The 13465-nt window shown below is 29.3% G+C and overlaps 1 long non-coding RNA gene across 5 annotated transcripts; it reads left to right on the top strand.

Moving 5' to 3' along the window:
* Window positions 1–11001: 11001 nt before the first annotated feature.
* On the top strand, window positions 11002–13125 carry LOC149989510 (uncharacterized). Of its 5 annotated transcripts, none has more exons than XR_016502105.1 (3): window positions 11002–11827; window positions 12284–12593; window positions 12779–13125. It is a non-coding gene; the product is annotated as an uncharacterized LOC149989510 (long non-coding RNA). The 5 variants fall into 5 exon arrangements; XR_016502104.1 differs by having other exon boundaries at window positions 11002–12222; window positions 12445–12593; XR_016502103.1 differs by having other exon boundaries at window positions 11002–12593.
* The last annotated feature ends 340 nt before the right edge of the window (window positions 13126–13465 follow it).

Below are 13465 nucleotides of genomic sequence, written 5' to 3'. Positions count from 1 at the left end.
TCAAGATTAAAAATTCCCTGTCATTGACCTTATGAACTTCTTCAACCATTATCTATTTTAGAATAAGTGTGGTCTTTTATTTCTATGGATTTTATTATAATTTTTTTGATATCAAATTCCTATGATTCTATATTTGTGATTGTATATTATTTCACTAAGATGGTATATTTTATACTATGTACAAAATCTATCATAGGTGAAGAAATAACTAAGTTTTTTTTAAACATCTATCACTATCATGGATAATTTAAAGATATTATATTAGATAAAAAAACTCAATTTTTATTAAGATTTTGAAGAATTCTTTTCAAAATTTTAAAAGTAAATATAAAACTATTTTTAGCTTTTTATTCTCAAATTGATAGACAAATAAAATGTGTAAATTAAATTTTGGAGTAATATTTGAAGTGTACCATCAACTACCAATAAGATGATTTGATAATTTTTTACCATTAATAGAATTTACTTATAATAATATAATATATTTTTCTACTCAATAAATATTTTTTTATTAAATATGATTATCATCTATAACTTAATATTTTTGACTTTTCAAAAGTTAATAATCTTAAAATAAAAGATTTGATAAATTATTTATTTGAGCTACATATAAAAATGAAGGCACATCTAAAAGAAACTCTACAATGACAAAAGATTAATTTGAGTGCATATTATAATAAGTTTGATTATTGTAGATTTTGACTATTTTTTATATGTAAAAAAGTCAACCTAATTACTTATTGATTACATCTATTGAAGTTTATGAAGATCCATCTTGTATTTCATATATCTTTTTTTGAATCATATAATAGAGTGAATATCTCAAGAAGAAGATAAATGCTATTGTCTCTCATAAAAGTAGATAATAATCAAGAATTTGAGGTGGAAAAAGTCTTAGACTCAAGGCAATGCCAAAATATATTAGAATATCTCATTTATTAGTATAGATACAATATTAATGAACATACATGAGAGCTCGCAAAGAATCTTGAAAATACAAGAGAGAAGATTAAAATTTTACATCAATATTATCTATTGAAATTAAGATGAAGTGTCAAGCAATTCTTTACTATAAAACAAAGGATATTCAATAGATATTAAATTCTATCTTCTATCCTTTATTGTGAATTTTTTGTATTTTTTTAACTTTAATATAGTCTAGTCATTATATATAAAAATTACAAGAATATTAAATATTTTATGTCAATACATATTTTGAATCATTGCCAAACTTATTAGAGTAAGTCTTTGTCCAGATTTGAATTTGAAATTACTTATTGGCCAAAAAAATAATAAAGGTTGTCAAGTGTTCTTTTTAAATGATCTTATCTTGTATCAAAAGAAACAAATGTTACTTTTAATCAATAATAGATAATTTTCTTAAAGCTAAAGAAATTTTATCTTTGAACAATGAAATCAATACTAACTATTGATTTAATTTTTTTAAACAAGTTTAGTCAATTATGTCCTTTGATTCTCTTATTAATGATATTAAAGAAAATTCGATAAAATCTCATGATATTTCCAAGTTTGAATTCAAAACAATCTATTCTATTTTAAAGGGCTTTAAATAATACTTACAATAAGACTTTGAAACTAATATCTAAAGATTTTTGGTGGCCTCAAATATGGAAGGCAATCAAAGATTTTGTATAATCATGTGATATTTGTTCAAGATTAAAAATTCCCTGTCATTGACCTTATGAACTTCTTCAACCATTATCTATTTTAGAATAAGTGTGGTCTTTTATTTCTATGGATTTTATTATAATTTTTTTGATATCAAATTCCTATGATTCTATATTTGTGATTGTATATTATTTCACTAAGATGGTATATTTTATACTATGTACAAAATCTATCATAGGTGAAGAAATAACTAAGTTTTTTTTAAACATCTATCACTATCATGGATAATTTAAAGATATTATATTAGATAAAAAAACTCAATTTTTATTAAGATTTTGAAGAATTCTTTTCAAAATTTTAAAAGTAAATATAAAACTATTTTTAGCTTTTTATTCTCAAATTGATAGACAAATAAAATGTGTAAATTAAATTTTGGAGTAATATTTGAAGTGTACCATCAACTACCAATAAGATGATTTGATAATTTTTTACCATTAATAGAATTTACTTATAATAATATAATATATTTTTCTACTCAATAAATATTTTTTTATTAAATATGATTATCATCTATAACTTAATATTTTTGACTTTTCAAAAGTTAATAATCTTAAAATAAAAGATTTGATAAATTATTTATTTGAGCTACATATAAAAATGAAGGCACATCTAAAAGAAACTCTACAATGACAAAAGATTAATTTGAGTGCATATTATAATAAGTTTGATTATTGTAGATTTTGACTATTTTTTATATGTAAAAAAGTCAACCTAATTACTTATTGATTACATCTATTGAAGTTTATGAAGATCCATCTTGTATTTCATATATCTTTTTTTGAATCATATAATAGAGTGAATATCTCAAGAAGAAGATAAATGCTATTGTCTCTCATAAAAGTAGATAATAATCAAGAATTTGAGGTGGAAAAAGTCTTAGACTCAAGGCAATGCCAAAATATATTAGAATATCTCATTTATTAGTATAGATACAATATTAATGAACATACATGAGAGCTCGCAAAGAATCTTGAAAATACAAGAGAGAAGATTAAAATTTTACATCAATATTATCTATTGAAATTAAGATGAAGTGTCAAGCAATTCTTTACTATAAAACAAAGGATATTCAATAGATATTAAATTCTATCTTCTATCCTTTATTGTGAATTTTTTGTATTTTTTTAACTTTAATATAGTCTAGTCATTATATATAAAAATTACAAGAATATTAAATATTTTATGTCAATACATATTTTGAATCATTGCCAAACTTATTAGAGTAAGTCTTTGTCCAGATTTGAATTTGAAATTACTTATTGGCCAAAAAAATAATAAAGGTTGTCAAGTGTTCTTTTTAAATGATCTTATCTTGTATCAAAAGAAACAAATGTTACTTTTAATCAATAATAGATAATTTTCTTAAAGCTAAAGAAATTTTATCTTTGAACAATGAAATCAATACTAACTATTGATTTAATTTTTTTAAACAAGTTTAGTCAATTATGTCCTTTGATTCTCTTATTAATGATATTAAAGAAAATTCGATAAAATCTCATGATATTTCCAAGTTTGAATTCAAAACAATCTATTCTATTTTAAAGGGCTTTAAATAATACTTACAATAAGACTTTGAAACTAATATCTAAAGATTTTTGGTGGCCTCAAATATGGAAGGCAATCAAAGATTTTGTATAATCATGTGATATTTGTTCAAGATTAAAAATTCCCTGTCATTGACCTTATGAACTTCTTCAACCATTATCTATTTTAGAATAAGTGTGGTCTTTTATTTCTATGGATTTTATTATAATTTTTTTGATATCAAATTCCTATGATTCTATATTTGTGATTGTATATTATTTCACTAAGATGGTATATTTTATACTATGTACAAAATCTATCATAGGTGAAGAAATAACTAAGTTTTTTTTAAACATCTATCACTATCATGGATAATTTAAAGATATTATATTAGATAAAAAAACTCAATTTTTATTAAGATTTTGAAGAATTCTTTTCAAAATTTTAAAAGTAAATATAAAACTATTTTTAGCTTTTTATTCTCAAATTGATAGACAAATAAAATGTGTAAATTAAATTTTGGAGTAATATTTGAAGTGTACCATCAACTACCAATAAGATGATTTGATAATTTTTTACCATTAATAGAATTTACTTATAATAATATAATATATTTTTCTACTCAATAAATATTTTTTTATTAAATATGATTATCATCTATAACTTAATATTTTTGACTTTTCAAAAGTTAATAATCTTAAAATAAAAGATTTGATAAATTATTTATTTGAGCTACATATAAAAATGAAGGCACATCTAAAAGAAACTCTACAATGACAAAAGATTAATTTGAGTGCATATTATAATAAGTTTGATTATTGTAGATTTTGACTATTTTTTATATGTAAAAAAGTCAACCTAATTACTTATTGATTACATCTATTGAAGTTTATGAAGATCCATCTTGTATTTCATATATCTTTTTTTGAATCATATAATAGAGTGAATATCTCAAGAAGAAGATAAATGCTATTGTCTCTCATAAAAGTAGATAATAATCAAGAATTTGAGGTGGAAAAAGTCTTAGACTCAAGGCAATGCCAAAATATATTAGAATATCTCATTTATTAGTATAGATACAATATTAATGAACATACATGAGAGCTCGCAAAGAATCTTGAAAATACAAGAGAGAAGATTAAAATTTTACATCAATATTATCTATTGAAATTAAGATGAAGTGTCAAGCAATTCTTTACTATAAAACAAAGGATATTCAATAGATATTAAATTCTATCTTCTATCCTTTATTGTGAATTTTTTGTATTTTTTTAACTTTAATAAGACGGAGAATCTACAATCAACAAATTCAACTTGAAAGCCATGATTTATTGACTTATTGGACAAGACATTGTGATTGTTACAACTTTAAAGGTGATGTAATTAAAATGAAGACCTTCATAAATGACATTCTTCAAATAGATGGCAAGATACAATGCATTTGATATCACAACCTTTGAATAAATTTCCAATGTTTGGTGATTTTATTAGAGATAGAAATGACTTTTGATGGTATAATAAATATTTTATTTGAAAAAAGTTATAAATATCTCAACAACAATCAAATAATAGGGTAGTCTTCTTACTTTAGAATAATACATTATCAATGGCTAAGAAGATCTATCAACTATCTTCAAAACGAACAACACTCAAAGTATGTGACAAATATAATTTTTTACATCTTAATCTTCATCAACATGTAATCACTACTTATTGTGGAACTTATTCCTAAAAAAAAGTATATATTATGGACATACATATTTATTTTAATAATTATATAAATAATATGGATAAATAAAAGTAGATTAATTTTATAATAACTTCTAGACAAGCTTTTTAAAAGCTTCATAGATGTGGTTTTACCTTTATACATGTTTATATGTGATTGATAGATTAAAAACTTAGCCAATAAGTTAATCACATATTGCATGTATTAATAGCTTGTAGTATAAGTTAACAATGTGGTGCACATATAGAAAATTTTTCTTGCAAATTAAGACATGTATTTTGTAAATTAGACACGTGTTGGAGGTCCTATAGAATGTAGCCACATAGCTTTTAGGTAAATAATATATATAGAGGTAAGAGTGAAGCCTTCTTCACTCTTTTCAATTCCTTTTTTTGCTTTTAGTTTAGTTTCAAAGGTGTCTAGTATTTTTTTTCTTTTGGCAATTGCCATTCTAATTTTTTTTAATATACATATTTCTTTATTTCTATTTTTTTTTCTTTAAAAAAAATCTCACTTTTTTATTTTCCTTCATCAAGTTTTTATTCTTGAAATATATATATATATTATACTAAAGTTTCTTATTAAAATTACATAATATATATAAAAATAGCCATAAATAAATATAAATATAAAAATAAAAATAAAAGATATATTTTAAAAAAAACTTGTGTTTTTAAAAATTATTTTGAATATTTTATTATAATGATATAATATATTTTCATAAAGTGTTTCTTAATGTCAAAGTAACAAATTTTTTTTTAATATCAAGTCATTACAAAATTTATTGTTGTAGTATTTGTTGAAACACATTTTTTAAATCAAGTACCTATTTTGTAATTTTGGTTGCAATACAATGCGATAATATTACATTATAAAGAACTCTATTGATTGAATTGAATAAAATTAAACCATGTTGTAAATTATGAAGTTAGCTTTTGTTTCAAATATAGATATATATATGTATGAAATCTTTGTGTGCATTAATCACAAGATTGGCATTATAAACATGTCTAATCAATTCTTTCTTTTGCTATCAAAATATCCTCTTAAGAACTTTCAATTTCTATAAAATCCAAATAAAATACTTGCAACCTCAAACTAATTGGTTGATTTACTTGAAGTATATGGAATTCCAATTAAGGGACTTGTATATTTTTTCAAAATGTATTCCATGTTTTAACTTATTATTTTTTTTATTCATTCATTCTATAATATCCTACAATATGTTTTTGATTTTTAAGCCAAATTCTTTGGAAAGAACGCTGTTGATGGAGAGAAAGATACTGTCGTAGATGTGCTTGCAACCACACATGCTCCGAAGCAATCAACATAAACAAACGAAGCTCTCTTGGTCTCTGCCTGTGAGTGCTTTGTCTGGCTTGTGGTGCAATTTCAGTCCCGCATACAGGTGAGGATCCTCAAACACAGAACCCATTTTGTGAAAATGCTGCATTGTCTATGGACTGTCCAAGCATAACTTGGTTTCACTAGGTGGGTGATCACTTGTGTCGGTGATGGGTGGGATAAAATGCAGTTGGGTCATCAGCATAATATTCGCAAAGTTGGTGATCATCGCAGCTGCATATGCTTGGAATTGGGTGCAAGGCGTTTTGTCGAAAAGTATGTGTATATATATATGTTTATATATATATATGTATGTATATCTGTGTGTGTGTGTGTTGATTGCTTTACAGATGGTTTTGAGTTTTGAAGGGTGATGAGCACAGTAGTGCGGCGCTAATTGCAGAACACGCCTTTTGAAGTGTCGGCACTAAGGACGATAGCTTGTCGCTTTGCCGCTCTTGGGAAGCCGGAAGGATCGGGTGACTGATAATCGGTTTGCTTCATGATTAGGTCTCGCTGTTTGTGCTAGCACACAGTGACTCAACATCTTTGATGGGCTGCAGGAACTTTCATGGTTTCATGTTCTGGGACCTGATTTTAAGCAGGGTTGGACAGCTTTGATATGAGCAAGACCACCAAAGAAGAATTTCGAACGTAAGGGGGAGACTAAGAAAGTAATTATGCCCGTCCGCTGAGACAATAAGATCTTTTTGTTGGACGAGGAGAACTCGCTGCTTTAGAGAACTAATCCCGATCTTGCTTCTCAGACACATAGCCTGCTAGCGGTGGATGTATTTTTCTCAGCTTAGTTCTTGCACTGAACGTCCTGCAGCGAGTATTGAGCAAAGAATCAGGACAAGTATTCTCGACGAACTTTTGAAACTCCTTCGCAAATTTTCTATAAAAAATTCAATCTTATGAAACTTCCAATCTACAGATGTATTATATCCTTTTAACCACAAAAGTCCTAGGATGTTAAGATTAGATGGAGTTCTAATAATATTAAATATTATTTTACTACTATGGCCATCAAATGATCTTTCTAGCAATATGATATCATGAATCTAAAGATAAAGATCGACTATTCATTACTTCTACATGTACAAATTTTGACTTCTCTAGTAGATGAATATTATGAAGTTTAAAAAAATCATCATCTAAAAAGCAAGTAGAAGCTCTTATTTCTAATAAGGCATTTATTTGAAGTTTTTGTATGCTAAGAAATAAAGGTATAGTAAAACAATGGATAGATTGGATAGAAAAAGAAAAACCTTCATGAATTTGAGATGTTGGAATGTTTAGCTGTACAGTCCCTATTGTCATTAGGTCTCTTCATTTTCCAAAATAATTACACTCTTAGTCCTGATTGTACATTATTTCTTCAAACAAATCTTAGATTTGTCGTCTCTTTTACCACAATATAAGCATGGATCTTATTCAAATTGATGCTTTTTTTTTTTTTTTTTGATGTAAGAAGTTTAAATCATATCACATCAATTTGCATATCTTCAATTCTAGAGTGTAGAAATAATGCATTTGTTGAAGCAATAGAATATGAATTTTCAATACATTGCTTTGTTAAAATCCACGAGCATTAATCTTGAAGGTGTTGAAATAATCAATTATCCTACTTCATAACTTAGTTGATATCTTCATTGAATGTTTGAAGGTCAAATAATGATAATAATAGGTCTTTCACACCATTTCTTAGTTTTCAATAGATTTGGTTTATAAATGCTTGTTCGTCTCAAATGATGTCACAAGCCAATTGTCTAAAATCAAGTGCATAAATTGATGTAAAGCATGATTCTTGACATAATGAGTGAATCTTTCTTATTGTCCATTGAATCTTATCATGTTCTTCAAATGCATCCACAAATACTTCTAAAAAAGCTTCAAAGTTGGCCAAGATTAGAAATCTCTCCTCAAATAAAGGAACAAACTAAGATAAAGCTTATCTTGTGAGTAAGTTTCTAATTAAATTAACTTGTGATTCCTCTATTGGAAAGTGCTAAGATTATAAAAAAGTTACCAATCAAATTTTATTAATAAATCCTTGAAACTTGAAGTATGTGCCATTAAATATTTTTAGAAGATTTATATGAGGCTCTTTATGTTATTGAATAGGTGAATTTTCTTGTTGAGGTACATGTGCTACTATCTCCTTGGATGTAGAAGCTTAAGAAAATAGTCGCATCAAAGATTGCATTGCTTCATGTCTTGCATCACCATGAAAATTTGAAAAGAATTCTTCAATTTCAATAGTTCTATTAGATAAAGTATTTAGTATTTTCATAATAATATCTAACTTGGACTTGGGAGATTCAACTATATTAATATCTTTACCTTTAACCATCCTAAAAGAAAAAAAAAGAAAGTTTCTAAATAATACTAATTTAGAGGAAGGTAATCCACAACCTCTAAAGCACTCAAATGCCTTCAAGAAGAGGGATAATCCACTCTTTATCAAGAAAGATCAAGCTCTAGTATTGATAAGAAAGATAGTATTGACAAACTGTCACAGATATACTATACAAAAGATTGATCAAGAAGTTGAACAAAAGAATTTTAATAAGAAAGCTAGAAAGAACTTGATTAAATCAAATGAACATAAGATCAATATCAAGAGAGGTGAACTAGAGCTCCAAGAAATGTATTGTTGAGACTAAGGATTCTCTCAACCTCAATTCCAATATATATTAGGTATTAGAAAGCTTCTCATGAAATTCTAATATTGCTTGAAGACAAAGCAATCTTAGAAAGCTTCTTAAATAACTTCCTTAATTCTCTTAGAATTTTTAAAAATCTGCTGAAATATTCTAAGAACTTTTTTGAACTTAATAGAATATTCTAAGAATATTTTCAAAATCTTTTTTTTGAATGTTCATAACAAGTGTTACAATTTGATTGAATAATATTTTTAATGTGATTTTTAATAATTTAAATATATAATAGTAGAAAAATAAATCTAGTCTTTATATAACTTGATTTATAAACATGATTTATGTAAGTATAATCTAAGCTTAAAATCATGTTTTTTTTTAAGTTAATTATTCATATAGTTTGTTAAAAAAAAATTATAAGTTTGTTCTTTTTATAAATTACTAGATGTTCCAACATCCTATCTAAATTTGTCATTTTAATAATAAAATTTAAAAGCTCCAATATTTTTTCTTTTTGCACTTAAATTTCTAAAAATATATAGTAAGCTTTTATAAATATTATCTTTAAAGTTAATATTTTTATAAGAATAGATGTTATTATAAAGAATAAAAAAAATCATTGATTTTTTTTAATCAAATATTGATCAAAGATATGCAAATATATATATATATATATATATATATATATGTAGATATTTATATTTATATATTTGCAAATATATATTGTCTTTAAATTTTATGTCTTTTTTGCAAATATCTTTATTTTATTATTGTGAAAAAGTATGTTAATTATGTTTGCAAAAAATCAAACAGAAGCCATTTACTGTTATTTTCTAAGCCTTAGGATTTAGATTGTTTTGAGGTCTGAAGAAAAAATTAAAATAAAAAAGGATAAATTAGTGTAAAATTATTCTAATTAAATTTAGTGTAAAATTGTTTAATTTAAAATCCATGACTAAAAAGATCAATCACGGTAGTCTGTGTCAATATTTTAACCACTAGTCTTTTATTTTTAATTCCTAAATATTTTCATAAACATTTTTAAACATAAAATGTATTATAATCTGTTTTTATTAGAAAATTCTGATTATTTTTTAAAACATAGAAAATATTCTTATTTTTAAATAAAAATAAAAATATAATTCTTGGATAATTATATTATTTTATAATACTACAACAACAACAAAATATAAGTATATAATATTATAAGTTTATATATGTACATATATATATATATATATATATATGCATGTCTTTTAAGTGAAGTGATCTTTCATTATAATATTTTTAAACTAATAGACTAGTTTAAAAGAATAAAACCTACTAAGTTGGATATTTTTGTTAAAAGTTAAAACCCCACGATTCAAAAATAATAAAATAATAAAATAATCTTACTTGTTCTTTGATAGTATCAATTATTTTAATTTACAGAAATTTGTTAAAAAGTAGGTAGAACTTTGATAATATTATAATACAACATGTGATGACATGGATAGAGGTATCTATCTAGATATATCTAAAGGGGTGCAAAGGTTCTGTTGACATTCATTCAGTACGAGCTCCCTCCCACAAATTTAGTGGACTGCACGATGGGGGTAGGCAGATCAAAAGCGGGTTGAAGAAGCGTGGCAACAATCGAACCAACACCCACAATTCAATTCTTATCTGCACATCGTCGCAGAGTGGAACCCACACCCCACACCCGGAGAATCTGCAACGCACAACGCCATAACTAACATATCTATACAGCGAGGCAGCGGCACTTGTTGTCCGTAGTGGTGAAAGATTGAGATTATTGAGAGACGAAGACTGAGACTGAGCAAAAGGAAGGAAGGACCCACCCACCCACTCATTGCGCAGCAGCAGCAGCCCTGGTCGTCGTTTCTCTCGCTTCGTCCACGCGGATTGCGAGAGAGAGTCAGCTGGGTCGTGGCATCTCTCTGGGATGACGATGACGTTCCTCAGATGGATGATTGTGGCAGTGCATTAGCATTAGCATTGCATGGAACAGAGAGAAAGAGAGAGCGAGAGTTGAATTGCACCAATATCGCGTTGGTGGGTCTTTGTTTGTTTGGTGGGTTAGTAGTAGTACTAGTAATTAGGTGAGATCTGCCCACCGGGTGGCCCACCGTCCCGCCCCGCCTTGCAACGATTCTCTGTCGTCGTCGTCGTCGTCTTGACGTGGGCCAAGTTCGTTGCTCCGGCTTGGGCTCCGAGAGTTTCAACTGCAAAGCCACTCTTGGAGACCTGCAGAGATTATCCTCCTTAATGGACCGATTTGGTAACTGAGTAGTAGTAGTAGTCGTAGTAATGGTATATACGTAAATATAAAGTATGCTTCTAATTTAGGAATCGACATCAGAAACTCATACTTGGCATATGTTAATAAATGTTTGCTGTTTGTAATTAGCTACAAGGTTGTCTCGTTTTTAAAGTGTAAAGGTAAAATCTTCCATGATTGTGGTATGCTTATTACATTGGCAGAATACAATGTAATGCATGATTGAGATTTTTCTTTTTCTTTTTTAGAGATATTTTGAGAAATAGGGAAATGGAGGAGGAGGAGGGACTTTCGCAGAGAATCGGGGATGGGGGGAAGGGGGGCTGTGAAGTGGTGGAGCTGTGGTGTTGGTGGTGTGGTGTGTGCAGGAGCTGCGTCTCGCATGGGCCGGGGGGTCGAAATTCTCGGGCACTTTCGAGTACTTTCGAGGAATTCCGCCGGGCAACAGCAGCAGGATTACTGCAGTTTTGCGTGCGGAAGCATCCTACCGGACGGAATCGCCACGCTTCCGTCTCCTCTTTCTGATCTGTAACGGCGTGTTCGGGGAAATCGCTGTAGGGAGGAGGTGTTGGATATGCTTGTCCAGCTTATTTAGCCGTACGTAGTTCCAGTCTGGGGTTTTGAGAAAGTTGCAGTAATGGTGTTTCGATGGACTTCTGTTTAGATTGGTGGCATCATTGCTGTCGGGCGATGCGGTTTCTTGTTCGACCATTGCAGTTGCTTTTAGACGCCAATGCTTGGCATGAATGTCTTGAGTGTCTGGTAGCCTAAAACAGAGAGATGATGCAATTGGTATGTGGATCTTCTCTGGTTTTAGAGGAATCGTTCGCTGGCCTCCAGGTTCGAGACAATCGTGCCAAGCTTTGTGCTTTCAAGAGCCTTAATGGTTTTGGACGATGGGTTCTACTGGATCTCTAACATCAAAGATGTATTGTCTTGAGATAACCTGGTCAAAACATTTGACGCAAGGAGGTGCATCTGAAGTCCTGGTGGTATTGTTGCTTTTCTTAGACCATAACATCTCTTGCTGCTTATATTTGTATCCCTTTGCAGAGTTGATGGACACCGAAACGGATCAGGCGAGGGTGTAGGTCCGATGCATGCAACTATAACACTGTCCTTAGCGTGTTCCCTGAAGCGGAGTAGAGTTTTATGTGTTTGCCCCGTTGCATGGAGATGATCAGGAATGCTCACATTGGTTTCCTCTGCTTCAGAAATTGTAGCTTCTCAGTTTCGGAGACGTCTTATATGATTCTTTTTAACCAGAGACTGGTTGGAGGGCAATTGGTTACGCCGGACTCTAATGAAGAGTGCAGAGTTAGTATCTGCAGTGGAGTGGTGTTGCCGACTTTCCTGCACCCGGGTGGGTTCTTTTGTTACAGTAAATCCCCTCATTGTCAATTTGATTTCTGGGTCGTACTTTTGATGCCTTAAAGTGTTACGAAGGTTTGCTACCTGCTGTCTGATACGCACGTAACACGCGGATACTAACTACTGTAATATTGTTTCCATGAATAACCTTGGCACATCATCCATCTCTTACTGCAGATATACGGTGCAAGTCTCTTCTTTACCAGTCCAGCACCGACAGTTTGACGACGCACTAGTTTTGAGTTTGCCTCTACTGCACATTCTTGTTTATCGGTGTAGCTCATGAGTTATCCTCAGGACGACGCTGGTAGCAGAAGACACTGTTAGAGTGATTACAGGTAGTCTAGGCTTGTTTTAGGTACAAAAGAATCATAGCTCCCGTACATTGGCTTCTATGTCTTAGTTTTCATATCTCTAGAAAGCACTCCATCTGCTGCTCCGTTGTACTGCGGAGTGCGAGTTTAAAGATTTTTGTCGGGGTTGCAGCCTTTGAATCTTATAGATGTTTGGTCACATTCTACGAACTGGGCTTATGAAATTCTCTCTTCTTTGTTTGCTTCCTTCCTTACAGTAGAGTAGAGTCATGATCTTATGCACATACCCGAAACTCCCGAAACTGAACTGTGTGCCGACACCAAACTCAATCATGGATTCAAAGTTGAATCTTGATTTCATTCCACTTCATTTTGTTGTCAAATTAGAGAATCTGCATCACATGAAGCTCAACTAACCTTATTTAAGATGTTCATGGACTCCCTTACTGTTTGGTGGAGCATGGGTATTAGTCTAGCTCTTCTTCAATGTCTCACACTTTAATCCTGTCACGCGCTCGATCCTGCATCAAAACTATATTTTACCGTTTCA

Source organism: Physcomitrium patens, chromosome 3, assembly GCF_059467195.1.
Source record: "Physcomitrium patens ecotype Gransden chromosome 3, ASM5946719v1, whole genome shotgun sequence".
Taxonomy (NCBI): Eukaryota; Viridiplantae; Streptophyta; class Bryopsida; order Funariales; family Funariaceae; genus Physcomitrium; species Physcomitrium patens.
This window is presented reverse-complemented; position numbering and strand designations above follow the sequence as displayed.